This window comes from Manihot esculenta, chromosome 3 (assembly GCF_001659605.2).
Source record: "Manihot esculenta cultivar AM560-2 chromosome 3, M.esculenta_v8, whole genome shotgun sequence".
In the NCBI taxonomy this organism is placed as follows: Eukaryota; Viridiplantae; Streptophyta; class Magnoliopsida; order Malpighiales; family Euphorbiaceae; genus Manihot; species Manihot esculenta.
In genome coordinates, this window is record NC_035163.2 from 25,419,139 (window position 1) to 25,433,833 (window position 14,695).

Sequence of the window (14,695 nt, forward strand, 5' to 3'; positions counted from 1 at the left end):
AGGGTCAGGATCTGGTATTTCCAGGCACGCATGCGGTTTTGTTTCACAGTATACCCACCAGCGGAGGATGGTATTTGTTAAAATTATTATTTTATAATTATCTTCTTATAAATATTTTGGTTCGATGATAAATGCTACAATTCTTATAATTGGTAACAGAGGGAAAGACTAGGCAGAGAATCACATCCTCATGAGCTTTTTGAGGCCACACATAAGAGAAAGGGGACGGAGGAGTTTGTTGATGCGAGGTCAAAAGCTAATTATGTAAGTTAATCTTAAATGTAGTTATTAACAATTTTGATTGACTTAAATTGTTTTACTTATACGTTACTTTAAATTTATAATGCAGGATAAATACGTACAACTGAAGGAGGTTGCTACACATCAACAGGAGGGAAGCAATGAGCCGACGCCCATAAATGAGGCCCAACTGTACTACGAAGCGGTTGGCGGACAGAAAAAGAGTCGAGTTTATGGGTTAGGGTCCCAGGCTTCAGCATATTTTCATGAGCCATCTCATTGTTCTGCATCATATACGTCTGCACCCCCAGTGGATCCTCCTATAATTGAAACAATGAACAGGATGCAGAATAAAATTGATCGGCTAGAGACAGAGAATAGTCGAATTACAACAAGGCTGGACGAGTTGCAGACGATTATGCATAGGATGATGGCACAACAGGGTATTGGGACATCCACTCAGACATCTGCTCCTATGGCACCTCCAGCTCCGTCTCCACAGCAGCTGCGTGATGATGCCCCTGTCATTGGTGATCATCATACAGATAATGATGATGATACAGATGATGAGCTAGCTAGTTTAGTTTAGTATGTATATTTTGTTATTACCAATTGATAATTTTTATTTCAAATTATAATTGTAGTACAAATTCTTTACGTTTTAAATATATTTTAATGAGTAATTTGGTTTTGTCCGTTTATAGTATTATTATTGTCGATGGATGTATATGAATGTACAGATGGATGTATATGAATGTACAGGGTACAGATGGATGTATATGAATGTACATGTACAGGTACAGGGGTGTAGAATTTGCAATTGTGTATTTTTATTCACTAACGGATTAATAACCAAAAATTCGTTAGTGTCACCAACGGAATTTTCCGTTGGTGACAGTGACAGATCATCAACGGAATTTTTCGTTGGTGATCTGTCACTGTCACCAACGAAAAATTCCGTTGATGATCCGTCACTGTCACCAACGGAAAATTCCGTTGGTGATCTGTCACTGTCACTAACGGATACAAATTTCCGTTAGTGAATAATTTACCAACGAGGATTTTCCTGACGGAATAAATCCGTCACAGATCTATTAGTGAAAAATTCCACTAACGGATCTTCAACGCTCACCAACGGAAATTTCCGTTGGTGATTTTGCAAAATCTTGTAGTGTTCGACATACATGGTTGATGACCGTTGTATTTCTCCATCCCGTTACGAGGCCGGGCCAATAGTAGCAGTCCACAATTAGAAGGCTCCTAAGCCTCCCGAATAAACCAGGCCCAGCCCATTCATCCTCCAGACCGGACTCCCCTCTAAGTCACTCAATCAGGCCGGCCCGGTCCATTTTGGCCTTAAAGTCAGCCCATCCCTAGGTTTCGGTCCTTTTCCCTCAAACTCGGTCACATAAGGAAAAGACAGCGGGTCCAGTCACTTCGCAACCCTGTCCATTCGCGCACCGGAAGAAATTAAATGGTTGTCTGACACAGGGAAGGTCCCGAAGTTATCCGTACCTACGAACCTGCACCAGCGGGTAGGTGGGCCTACAGCAGAGAGGCCATCTCGCGTGAGGGAGTGAGGAAAAAGGATAAAAGGAGGGAAACACCCTTCTCCGAGGGGGCTTCTTCTAAGTTGATAAAACCCTTGTAAAACCCAATTTTCTGGATCTCAGATCATCAATTGGCGCCGTCTGTGGGAAACGAAGGAGATCTTTTCATCGTCGGAGTTCCACTCTTACAATACCCACTGAGATCCACGATGGCTAACCACAATGAAAACAACACCATTAACACTCCCAATGACCTGAACTCTACCCAGGAGGGGCAGCAGTTCTCATTTTCCAGTCCCACAACCCCAAACAACCAAACACCAATCCCCTTCAACCCCTTGCCAAGCTTGGCAGGGAATGTGCCTAGAGCTGCTCTATCCAACTAGGACCTTCAAACCATGGCCCTCCAACTACAAAATACCGCTCACTGGTTGGGGCAGATGATGCAACAGAGGGGCCTTGATACCCCTGCAAATGTGTTGCCAATAGTAGAAGAACCCCGAACCAATGAACCTCAACCTACCTTCAATCACCCTCAAATCGTCAGCAGAGAAACCGAAGAAAGGGGGCGAAGAACCGGGGGAGAAGAAGAACTGGAGGCTCGAGTTCACGGAAGGAGGGTGAAGGAGCTGATAGAGAATGATGAGGCTGATAGTTACTCTGCCGAAACAACCAGAAGAACAGGGAGCGAGGCATGGGAGGAGGAATGTCGCTTGAAGAAAAGGCCCAGACTGGAGGAAGAGAGTGTAGATCAAAAGCTGCAGAAGATGAGAGAGCAGCTTTTGGCCGAGTTAGGGGCGAAGGACCCCAGCCAAACTCTTCTACCAACCTCTTCGCCCTTCTCAAAGTGGGTGCAGCAGGAGACCGTCCCAAAGAAATTTATGATGCCACTTATAGCAGCGTACGATGGAACTGGGAACCCCAGAGAGCACGTCTTGAGTTATAAGACCTTCATGGAGTTGCAAACTTTATCAGATGCCTTGATGTGCAAAATATTCCCAACGACGCTTACGGGGCCAGCACGGACGTGGTTCAACAACTTGGAGGCTGGGAGTATCAGGAGCTTCAGGGATCTGGCCAATGCCTTCATCAGCCGGTTCGTTGCCGGAGTGCCTGTAGACAAGAAGACGAGTTATTTGGAAACGGTGAGGCAGAGGAGAGATGAATCGCTAAGGGAATATGTCACCCGTTTTAATACGGAGGCCTTGCAGATCCCCGAGCTAGATGAGGGCAGAGCGGTAGAGGCAATGCAGAAAGGGATGACCTCGCCCGAGTTCTTCGGCTCGTTGAGCAGGAAGCCTCCTACCTCACTGGCCGAGCTGATGAAGAGGGCCGAGAAATACATAAGGCAGGATGATGCCTTGATGACAAGTAGGTTCGCCAAAGGAGTGGCAGATAAGGGGAAAGCCCCTGAGGAAAGGAGGCCAGAAAGGCAGGAGAAGAACCAAGGCAGAAGACCTGAGCCCTACAGACAGCCCTGGGAGCGAAGGGACCAAAGACCCCTCCCTTCTAGGGCCCCAGAACAGAAATTGCTTCCCCCGTGGGTCCCAGAGAATCTGACCCCGCTCAACGCCTCCAGAGCAGAGGTGCTCATGGCAGTACAGGACAAGGAGTTCCTTCAATGGCCCAGACCTATGAAAGCTGAACCAAACTAGCGAGATCCTGATAAATACTGTCAGTATCATCGTACACATGGCCTTGACACCAAAAACTGCTACCAGTTGATTGCTGAGATCGAGAGATTGATAAAAAGGGGACACCTCATAAACTTTGTGAAAAAACTGGAGGGACAAAGGCCTCAGCCCAACTTAGCGGTATCAACACCTAGGAGAACGGGAGCAGGACCAGTGAATGATGGGTCTAGTGGGACCATCAACATGCTTGTTGGAGGGTCAGAAGGTCGGATGAGCCGAAGGGGAAAAAAGAGGGGTCGAAAAGGGGAAAGCAGCAGTGCCGAAGTCATGCAGGTCATCGAACACTCTCCAGTGGCCATCACTTTCTCTCCGGAGGATGCTCGGGGTGTTCAGATGCCTCATGACGACGCCCTTGTTATTGAAGCCATCATCCACAACTACCGGGTAAAGAAGATATTGGTGGACGATGGGAGTAAGGTGAATTTGCTGCCCTACAGGGTTTTCCAGCATATGGGAATCTCGGAAGAACAATTGGTCCAGGACCAAGCACCGATCAAAGGGATTGGAGGAGTCCTAGTGCCCGTAGAAGGAAAAGTAAAACTGGCTCTCACTCTAGGAGAAGCGCCAAAGACTCGCACTCATTTTGCAGTGTTCTTAGTGGTTAAACTCCCCCTGAGCTACAATGCGATATTGGGAAGACCTGCACTGTTTGATTTCGAGGCTGTCACCAGCATCAGATACTTGGCCATGAAATTCCCAACAGAGGCAGGAGTAGGAGTAGTCCGAGGAAGTCAGGAAGAGGCGAAAGCGGTGTACCTAGCCATAGTGTCGGAGCCAAGCTCGGCAGGAGAGAAGCTTGACTCAGAGGTGCTAGAGGTCAGGGACGAGAAGAAAGAGGCCAGAACAGAGCCGGTCGGAGAGCTGGAGACTTTTCCCTTATCAGAAGCAGAGACAGATAAGGTCTTCAGTCTTAACGCCGGCCTCACTGAAGAGCAGAAAATGGAAGTCATGGCCCTGATCCGAGGTCACACATCAAGCTTCGCCTGGAAGCCTTCTAACATGCCCAGGATTGACCCTGGAGTGATGACACACAAGCTGAATGTTCTACCCGAGGCCAGACCGGTGAAGCAAAAGAAAAGAGTGGTAGGAAGAGAAAAGCAACAGGCCACTAGGGAAGAGGTCCGAAAATTGGAAGAGGCTGGATTTATTAGAGAGGTTATGTATCCACAGTGGCTAGCAAATCCTGTGTTGGTCAAAAAAGCCAATGGCAAATATAGGATGTGTATAAACTTCACTGACCTCAATCAAGCGTGCCCCAAAGATTGTTACCCCCTCCCCGATATTAATAAAATGGTTGACTCTACAGCCGGTTTTGATTATATGTCGTCTTTGGACGCTATGTCTGGTTATCATCAAATTCCAATGGACAGGTCAGATGAGGAAAAAAACCTCGTTCATAACAGAGGATGGGACTTACTGCTATAAAGCCATGCCCTTCGGGCTAAAGAATGCCGGGGCAACATACCAAAGACTGATGAACAAAATTTTCAAAAATCAGATCGGCAGAAATGTAGAGGTGTATGTAGATGACATGGTGGTAAAAAGCCCAACTTTTCAGCAACATCTGGTAGATCTAAGGGAGGTATTCGGGGTGCTAGAGCAATACAGAATGAAGTTGAACCCAATGAAATGCGCTTTCTTCATTAGGGGAGGAAAGTTCTTGGGGTACATGGTGAGTGGGAAAGGCATTGAGCCCAATCCTGAGAAAGTAGAAGCTATCCTGAGTATGCCAGAGCCAACCTGTGTAAGAGCCGTCCAGAGACTTACGGGAAGAGTGGTGGCACTCAACCGATTCATGTCGAGATCAGCAGAAAAGTGCTTGCCGTTCTTTAAAAAGCTGAGAAAAGTGCCAAACTTTGAATGGACCGAGGACTGCCGAGAGGCTTTCAAAGAACTCAAAAGCTATCTGAGCTCCCCTCACGTACTTAGCAGCCCTTTGGAAGGAGAAGAGCTTCTGATATACTTGGCAGCCTCTGAGCAAGCAGTCAGTGCAGTGCTAGTAAGAGTAGATGAGGGAGAACAGAAACCAATGTTTTACGTCAGCAAGGTTGTAATACTCGGCTAGACTCCGGTATCGGAATTCCTACCATCCGGTGGAATCTCGAATGTCGAAAACCTCTAGAAGGGCAAAACCATATTTTTATAAAATGTTTTAATGTATTTTATGGTTTTAAGCAAGAAAGAAATTGAGTTTTGAATGAAAAAGACTATGGAGGCATTCCCAGGTTCGGCCGCCGAACCTCAAGTTCGGCCGCCGAACATTGGATAGTTTAGGGGGGCAAGTTAGGCTTCCGAAAGTGGCTCAGGTTCGGCCGCTGAACCTCATGTTTGGCCGCCGAACTTGCATGAGTTTTGGAGGCACTTTAGGCTGCCGAAGGAGGTCTGGCCAGCCCCTATATAAGGGTTCCATGGCCGAAACGGGCGAGTTTTCTCCCCATTTTCGGCCAACGGTGAGTCCATGCTCTCCCATGGTCGTTTTTGATGTTTTTCCTCCAATCTTTCAAGTTTTAACAAGTGTTTGCTTGGTCTTTGAAGATTTGTGAACTTTGAGCAAGTTGTGGAACTTGGAGACCCAAGGAGCGAGATCTCCCCCATCTCCGAGTTGGATCGTCTTCCCTCTCGATCTTCAAGAGGTAAGAGTAGATCCTCACTTCTTTTCATGTTTTGGTTAAGTTTTATGAAGTTTCTTGGAGTAGAAATGCATGTGTAGGATTATATTGAGTTTTTGGTTAATGTTGTGTTTATGAACAATGTGAGTTATATATGTATGTTTGATGTGTTGTAGTTGGGGTTTAGGATAGTTTGAAACCCCTAGGAGCTTATGTATGTGTGAATGCATGTTGTGAAAGTGTTGGTTTTGAGTTGAATGAGTTGGGAGGCATTTGTGCATGAAAGAGGCTGAGTTCTGCCCTTTGGAAGAACTCAGGTTCGGCAGTCGAAGGGACTTTTGGCCGCCGAACCTGCCTGTGGAGGCAAGCCTTTGGCTGCCGAACCCTGCCCTCGAAAGTGGACTTTCGGCTCTGGAAGGGAGTTTCGGCCGCCGAAGGTGCCGCCGAACATGCATGAGTTTCGTCTCTGGAGGAAACCTTCGACCGCCGAAAGTGCCGCCGAAGGTGCATGACTTTCGGCTCTGGAGGGACTTTCGGCCGCCGAACCCTGCCGCCGAAAGTGCCCTGTTCAGCCTTCCTTTGCATGATTTCTATAATTGTTTTGAGGTGTTTTAGGGGGTTTTTGGGGAGTATTTTAGAGTCATGTTCATGTATGTTTGGTCCCTCATTTGAGTCCACCTGTGTAGGTTCGGACCCCAGTAACCGAGGACCCCAGCAGTGAGCTAACTGCTTCAGAGTCAGCCAGAGGTGAGTAGAATAAAACCTTTATATTTTAAATTAATGAAAGCTTTAGCATGATTCACGCATCATGAATGCCATGAGATATACTAGGGTGCTTGCATTAGAATTCACGAATATGTTGCATAGCATAATATGATGATGATGTGGATGAATGTTGAATGATCCTTTAGCCCTCCCACGATATGATATGATTTGATGATGATACGGTATGGAAGACCAGTGAGGCCCATTCTACGCCCCTGGCACTATGTAAGAGAAAGACCAGTGAGGCCCATTTTATGCCCCTGGCATATAGGAATGTTATGTTATGTTATGTTATGTAAGAGAAAGACCAGTGAGGCCCATTCTACGCCCCTGGCACTATTGGAATGTTTAGAGGGCTATTGATGACAAATTCATCCTTGATGTGATTTGTCTGTGATGCGATGCATTCCATGATATCATATGTTTTAAATATAATGTTTTATTATTCTGCTCACTGGGCTCTAGTAGCTCACCCCATTTTCCTAATCCCCCAGGTATGCAGGTACGGGATAGACCAGAAGGTCAGCTAGAGTAAAGTCATGGTTATGTAATAGCTAGTGGTGGACATGATAATTATTGAAATGTAATGAATAGTATTAAACAGTTGTGTAATGTAATGATGTTATTGAGGATTAGAGTTGTGCCTGACCCCAGTATGTTGTTAATCCCTTTTAAGTACATGATTTTTTAATGATGGTCATGTAAACCAAACTTAATACATGTTATGTTACCCCATTGGAGCATTGTTGAGGACTCCAGCGTGGGGTTGATGTTTATGTTTATGAGTTGTGCATGCACAGGTTAAGTTTGGAAAATGAATGAAAAGAAAAGTTCGAAATTGTTATGTAATTGTTGATCATGTATGGGATTAAACAGGTTTACAGGATGTATGTTAGGCTTGCTACGGGTCCTGGCGGCCTTATGCCGATCTGGATCCTAGCGTCGGTAGTAGTCCGATTTTCGGGTCGTTACAAAGGTGCTTAAGGACGCCGAGGTCAGGTATTTGAACATCAAAAAGATGGCATATGCACTGCTGCTAGCGGTCCGAAAGTTTAGGGTCTATCTGGAGAGCCACCAAGAGATAGTAATGACAGATCAGCCGTTAAAAAAGATTCTGCATAGACCAAAAACATCAGGTCGGATGCTGGCCTGGTCCATTGAGATAAGCCCTTACTGTCTGGAGTATCAGCCTCGGACAACAATAAAGTCTCAGGCCCTTGCCGACTTCATAGCAGAGTGTTCATTCAACGAAGAACAGATTGGACGGGATGAATCATCTTCGAAAAAGTTAGAAAATGAGAGAGGAGGGCAGTCCTCCCAAGAATTTAGCTGGAAGTTGTATGTTGACGGGGCGTCTAGCGCTGGAGGCAGTGGCGCTGGGATAATGTTGAAGGGACCTAAAGGCTTTAAGGTTTGCTACGCCTTACGCCTAGAGTTCAAGGCCTCCAACAATGTGGCAGAGTATGAAGCCCTAATAAACGGGATGCTGGTGGCAATGGAAGTAGGGGCAACCGACCTCGAAGTGAATAGTGACTCTCAGCTGGTGATTAATCAGATAATTGGGGCATATCAGGCCAGAGACCCGACCATGCAGAATTACCTAACAAGGGTAAAAGTCATAGAAGCCGAGCTTAAGGGTCGGGGAGTCACAGTCAAATACCAGAGAATAACTCAGGAAGAAAATGAAGAGGCAGACCTGCTCAGCCGATTGTCTAAAGAAGAGCTGGAACAACTCCCCGACGAGGTATACATACAATACATTAACACACCTGCCTTTAATAAAGCAGCCAATGTATTGCAGGTGGAGCAAAGCCAGACCTGGATGACCTCGTACCTGGACTACCTGGAGAAGGGAAGGCTCCCTGAGGACAAAGATGAAGCAAAAAAGATAGCGACTCGTGCAGCCAATTACCAAGCAATAAGGGGGACCTTATACAGAAGGGGGAAGTCTAGCCTGTGGCTTCGATGTGTGAGCCCGGAGGAGGCATTAAAGGTAATGGAAGAAATACACAGGGGAGTGTGTGGGGCTCATGAAGGAGCAGGAACGCTGGCTAATAAGATATTCAGGCAAGGGTACTACTGGCCCACCGTCAAAAAGGAGGCAGAAGAGTTTGTCCGAAGATGCGATGTATGCCAGAGGTTTACCAACGCCATCAATGTCCCAGCCACTCCTCAATCCAGCATATCCAGCCTGTGGCCGTTCTCGCAGTGGGGAATAGACATCCTGGGACCTTTTCCCAAGACCACGGGACAGAAAAAGTTCGTAGTAGTGGCTGTGGAGTACTTCTCAAAATGGCCAGAGGCTGAGGCAATCCCCACAATCACAGGCCGCAAAATGATAGAATTTGTATGGAGGAACATCATCTGCAAGTTTGGTATATCGAGGGTGCTCATCTCAGACAACGGTAGACAATTTGATTGCAGCGCCTTTAGAGCATTTACGGCAAACCTAGGCATATGGCACAAATTCTCCTCAGTGGCCCATCCGCAAACCAACGGCCAGACAGAGGTCACTAACCGAGCTATCCTCCAAGGATTGAAAAAACGGCTAGATGGGGCAAAGGCGAACTGGGCGGAAGAGCTCAATAGCATCCTGTGGGCACTCCGAACTATCCCCAGAACGTCCACTAAAGAAATGCCTTTTGCACTCGCATTTGGCACTGAGGCCGTAGTCCCAGTCGAGCTACAAGTCCCCACGCACCGAGTCCAGTTCAATAGTGCAAGCACTAACGACGATAAATTGAAAAGCAACCTAGACGCCCTGGAGGAAGTCAGGGAGGAAGCTCAAGTCCGTACTGCTGCTTATCAACAAAAAGCGGCTCGCTATTACAATCAAAGGGTCAGAGAAAGAAGCCTGAAGGTAGGAGATCTGGCCCTGAGAAATTTAGAAGCTACTGGAAAGAGGGCAGCAGTAGGAAAGCTAGCGCCGACTTGGGAGGGCCCATCCAAAATAGCAAAGGTGGTCAGGCCGGGGGTATACCGAATTGAAGATATGCAGGGAAACCCTGAGCCTCATGCCTAGAATATCCAACACTTGAAGAGGTACTTCCCCTAAAATATTAGTAAAGAAAATTCTTGTACCCTGAAAACATGAATGAATGAAATAACACCATTTTTTGCAAAGCAATGCTATCTCTATTACGGTGAGTATTAATTCTCTTTGAAAAAGAAAGAACAGATCCAAGAAGACCGGGATCCCCAAGATCTCCCGGAGAAAAAACGGCCGGTGAACATCTCCAAGATCTCCCGGAGCAAAAACGGCCGGCGAGATCTCCAAGATCTCCCGGAGCAAAAACGGCCGGCAAAGATCTCTAAGATCTCCCGGAGCAAAAACTGCCGGCGAGCTCTCCAAGATCTCCCGGAGCAAAAACGGCTAGCGAGATCCCCAAGATCTCCCGGAGCAACAAAGACCGAGATCCCCAAAGATCCTCCGGCGTCACACGCTTACAGCAAACAGCGGCAGGAATAGGCAACAAGCAAAAACAACTCATGAAAACACAGTGATGGGCCCTGAATCACCAATGAAAGACCAGATCCCAACCTCCCGAAGGAGCTTGGGACCTAAGAGGAAGAAACTCTAATCTCGCGGCCAAAGGAGGCAAAGTGTCGTGCCGACCTCAAAAAGGTGCTAAGGCAGAAATAAAAAGTCTAAATCCGAACTCGGATTACGAGCTGCAAAAGACTCAGCCGAGGCACACCCAAGAACTGAATCATCAAATGAAAGTAACATGAAGATAAGAGTGCCGACCTGAGACACATAAAAATAGACTCAGAAAACCAGGCTAGAAGAGTGCCGAGCTCAGAAAGCTCAGAGACGAACTAAAGGCAATAGACCTCATATGATCAGAGAAGAAGACCAAGGGCGTGAGAAGATAAAGCCTTAGCCTCAAATCCTATCAAAACAGAACTAAAAACAAGAAGGCCAGCCCTGTTTATCTCCTTAAAAGGTACAGGATCCATTTTACTTTGATTATACAAAGGCTATGCGCATGAAATCATATGCGCGAAGTAATGAAAAGAAAATTGAGGACGACCGGCCGACTGTTAAAGACCGAGCTCAGGCTGAGGACCTAATGGGGTCAAAACCTGTAAAGGAGCACAGCTCAAAGTCTTATCCTTATGGCAAATCCAGCTCGGAAAAAGCATACAGGTGAGAAGGCCCCTGTGAAATTATAGAAATTTACAAGCCAAGAGCCAAGTCTTTGGCCAAACTTTCAGTCCTGATTAGCTCAAAAGCGAGCAGTAAGAGACTGTGTGCTCAATTCCTTATAAGTTATGGGGAATAGCTTGAGTGTTTCATCCTGGAAAAATTGAACAAGTTGTGCTTGTAATAGCCTAGATAGCTCGATAAACTATGAAAAAAACAAACAAAGGCAAAAACAATTTAAGCATAAACACAAGACTGAAAATAGCTCAGGTATGAATACGAAGTAAGAGACAGAAATAAATTCCATTAAAAGAAAAGTATATTACAGCCTATTCTAATCATCTGCACGGGATGAAGGGAAAACCGTCCTTAAAAGACTTGCATGCCTAGGAGCGCTATCATCTACATAATCTGCATTTATATTATTTACATTACTGTTTGTGGGAGACCTAGCACCCTCTTGCTCAGACCTCCCAGCACCCACAAAAGGAGATTCAAGCCGGTTAAAAGAGAACCTTCAACGACAGCAGATGGGATATAACACTTGGCAAATTCAGTAGCGTTGTCACCCTTTTGCTTATTCAAGGCAGCACAAGAAAGTCGGTGAAGCATTCTGAAGGGCAATGGAACAAAAAGCATCAACAAAAGCTCGATTGAGTGCAGCAGATCTCTGTTTCTCATAGCACAAGCGCTCTACATTAAAATCAACGACAAGCTGATCATCTTTGCCATTCCCAGCAAGAAAATCCTGACACAAATCTACCAGGAACCGCTTTATGTTACATGGGTAAGCCGCATCTTGTAGTCCACAAAAAACTTCAGAAATCATGTTATTCCCTGAAATTGAGTCAGGAGCAGACATCAGGGGCACCACGGAAACGTCCTTTCTCTTCTCAAGAGGAGGGAGGACAAGAGCCGGTCTTCTAGAAACCCGGGACTTCTTTAGAATGGGAACCGGGGCAGGCACTTCGATGGGGGCAGGACGCTTGCCCCCGACCTCCTCCGCAACACCTCTACCATCTGAAGGACCGGACTCCCTCTCCTCTGTAACTTGAACATTCCCCACCGGGGCGACCTTAGTCCCACTTGCAGGGACCTTCACCTCAGCTGTGGAGGCCTCGAGCATCTCTCCAAGAGCATCGCCAGAGGAAAGGCAGGCTTCGTCCCCGTCAACCCGGAGTCCTCGCTCGGTCTCGAAGTCTGCGGGAACCCGGGGGTTTTGAACAGTTTGGGTGGCCGAGCCCGACCTGCTGCAGCTTGACGACCCTGAAGATTTGGCACCTCGAGAGCTCGGCCTCAGAGCTCGGAAACGAGCCGAGGAAGGAGGCCGGTAAGACGACCTGGACGATCTTGCTTCGACCCCTTGTTGAATAATCTCCCCCATCGATCGCCCCGCTAGGAAGGCGCCCGAGGCAGTATTCATGTCTTATCAGGACAGTGTGAAATTCTTAGGGGGTGTAACAGCCCGGAAACCGAACTGCCACCGGCACTAGGATCCAGATCGACTTAAGGTCGCCGGGACCCGTAGTAAGCCTGCTATCCTGACTGGGAACCTGTGACATCCCATACATGATCATATATTTTCTGTAAAAACATAAAAATTTTCTTCATTCCAAGGCTTAACCTGTGCCTGCACTAGCTCTGTTCTCTACCAATCCCTACTAGAGCTCCTCATTGCTCTAGGCGAATAAAACTCATAATGATAAGCCTGGTTTCCTCATAAACAAACAACAATATATCAACATAAACTGATCATGTGAAAACACAAAAAGGGATTACAACTCTTATAATTAAGCACCATTCTATACACTGTACACATACATTATCTCTTTACATTTACATGTCCACACTAACTAACTATTACAAACTATATACTCTTCCTGTACCCTGCTGACTTCCCTCTGAATTCTGAACCTGCACAACTGGAGTTAGGGGAGAGGGATGAGCTACTATAGCCCAGTGAGTAGAACAGTAAGAAAGAACAGGTGATAAAACATGCTCTCATGCAATGTATCACATCACAAGCAATCACATCTCAGCATGGACGGATCAACACTCCCTCTATACCATATGCCTGGTCCCCGTTAGGCTGTTCCAGGTCTTTGTGCCTGGTCCCCGTAGGGCTGTTCCAGGTCTTTCCTCTGAGGGCTATTGAATCCTTACTATGTCCATACAATCATAGAATCAAGGATAAATGCAATGCAGCATCTTCGTGTACACTAATGCACTCACCCTATAGCATAGTCATGATGCATGAAGTATGATAAAATATGCATTTCTCATATTCAAACCTTAAGTTCAGTTCCACTCACCTCGGGTTGACTCTGAACTGACTCTGCAGGTTCTGAAACTGGACTCACTGCTGACCTCCCTGATTCCTCTGGTCCGTACCTACACAGGTGGACTCCAATGAGGGACCAAACTCACTCAAGAACATTGCTAAGAAACTCCCCAAAACCCTTCTAACCCATCCTAGAACATTCACAGAAAACATGCAAAAGAAGGCTGGACAGGGCACTTTCGGCGGCAGGTTCGGCGGCCGAAACCCCTCTCCAGAGACGAAACTCATGCATGTTTGGCGGCACCTTCGGCGGCCGAAGGTCTCGTCCAGAGACGAAACTCACATACTTTCGGCGGCTGAACTCCCTCTTTCAGCGGCCGAAAGTCCCTTTCTAAACCGAAAGCTTAGCTTTCGGGGGCAAGCTTTGGCAGCCGAAACTGCCTCCAAGCATGTTCGGCGGCCGAACCTTCTTTCGGCGGCCGAACCTGGTTTTGTCCAGGGGACAGAACCTTGCTCTGTTTCATGCAAACTTTGCCCAAAAACCTTACACCATGCATATCAACTACTCCCAACTAGCATATACACCTATATATGCACAAAGGGGTCTACAACTACCTAAAACCCCAAACAAACATAGCACATAACACTCAAACATGCTTGAACACCAAAGATCACCAAAAACCTCACCTAAACCTAAACATGCATACTACCCACACAAACTTCATAAAACCGTCAAAAATCAGCAAAGAAGTTCAGGATCCACCCTTACCTCCTGAAGACCTTGAGGATGAGTGATCCTAACGTGGAGATATGAAGAAAACCTCTTCCAAAGCTCCAAACTTCCAACCTTGCTAGTTTTGCTCAAAACCTTCAAAACACACCAAAACTCTTAAAACCTTTGAAGGATTTGGTGAAAAACATGAAAATCATCAAAGTCAACGTGAGAAGGTTTTGGCTCACCTCTGGCTGCAAGTGGAGGAGAAATATCCTCCTTCCACCGACCTTTGGCCCTTAAATAGGTGGCTGGCCAGACCACCTTCGGCAGCCGAACGTGAATCCGAAACCATGCAATGTTCGGCGGCCGAAAGTGACCTTCGGCGGCCGAACCTTTGCATTTCTCATTTCCTTTCACACTTGAAAACATTCAAAACTTTTTAAAACACATCGGAAAACATATGTATTACCCTTCTCGAGGGTTCCGCACCCGAGATTCCACCAGACGACAGGAATTCCGAGGCCAGACTCGAGCCGGGTATTACATTCTCCCCCCCTTAAGAACATTCGTCCCCAAATGTCCCTAACACAACATCAAACACATAGAAAAGGGGAAAAACCTAAACTCAAAACAGATATGGGTACTGTTGGAGCATAGACTCCCGTGTCTCCCAGGTGCACTCTTCTAGATTGTG

At 46.6% G+C, this 14,695-nt stretch overlaps 1 protein-coding gene across 1 annotated transcript in view; it reads left to right on the plus strand.

The window, feature by feature from the left end:
• The window catches only part of LOC110611297 (BURP domain protein RD22), a 64,812-nt gene that overhangs the window by 38,588 nt on the left and 11,529 nt on the right, over positions 1-14,695 (plus strand). The gene's annotated exons all lie outside the window — the stretch shown is intronic.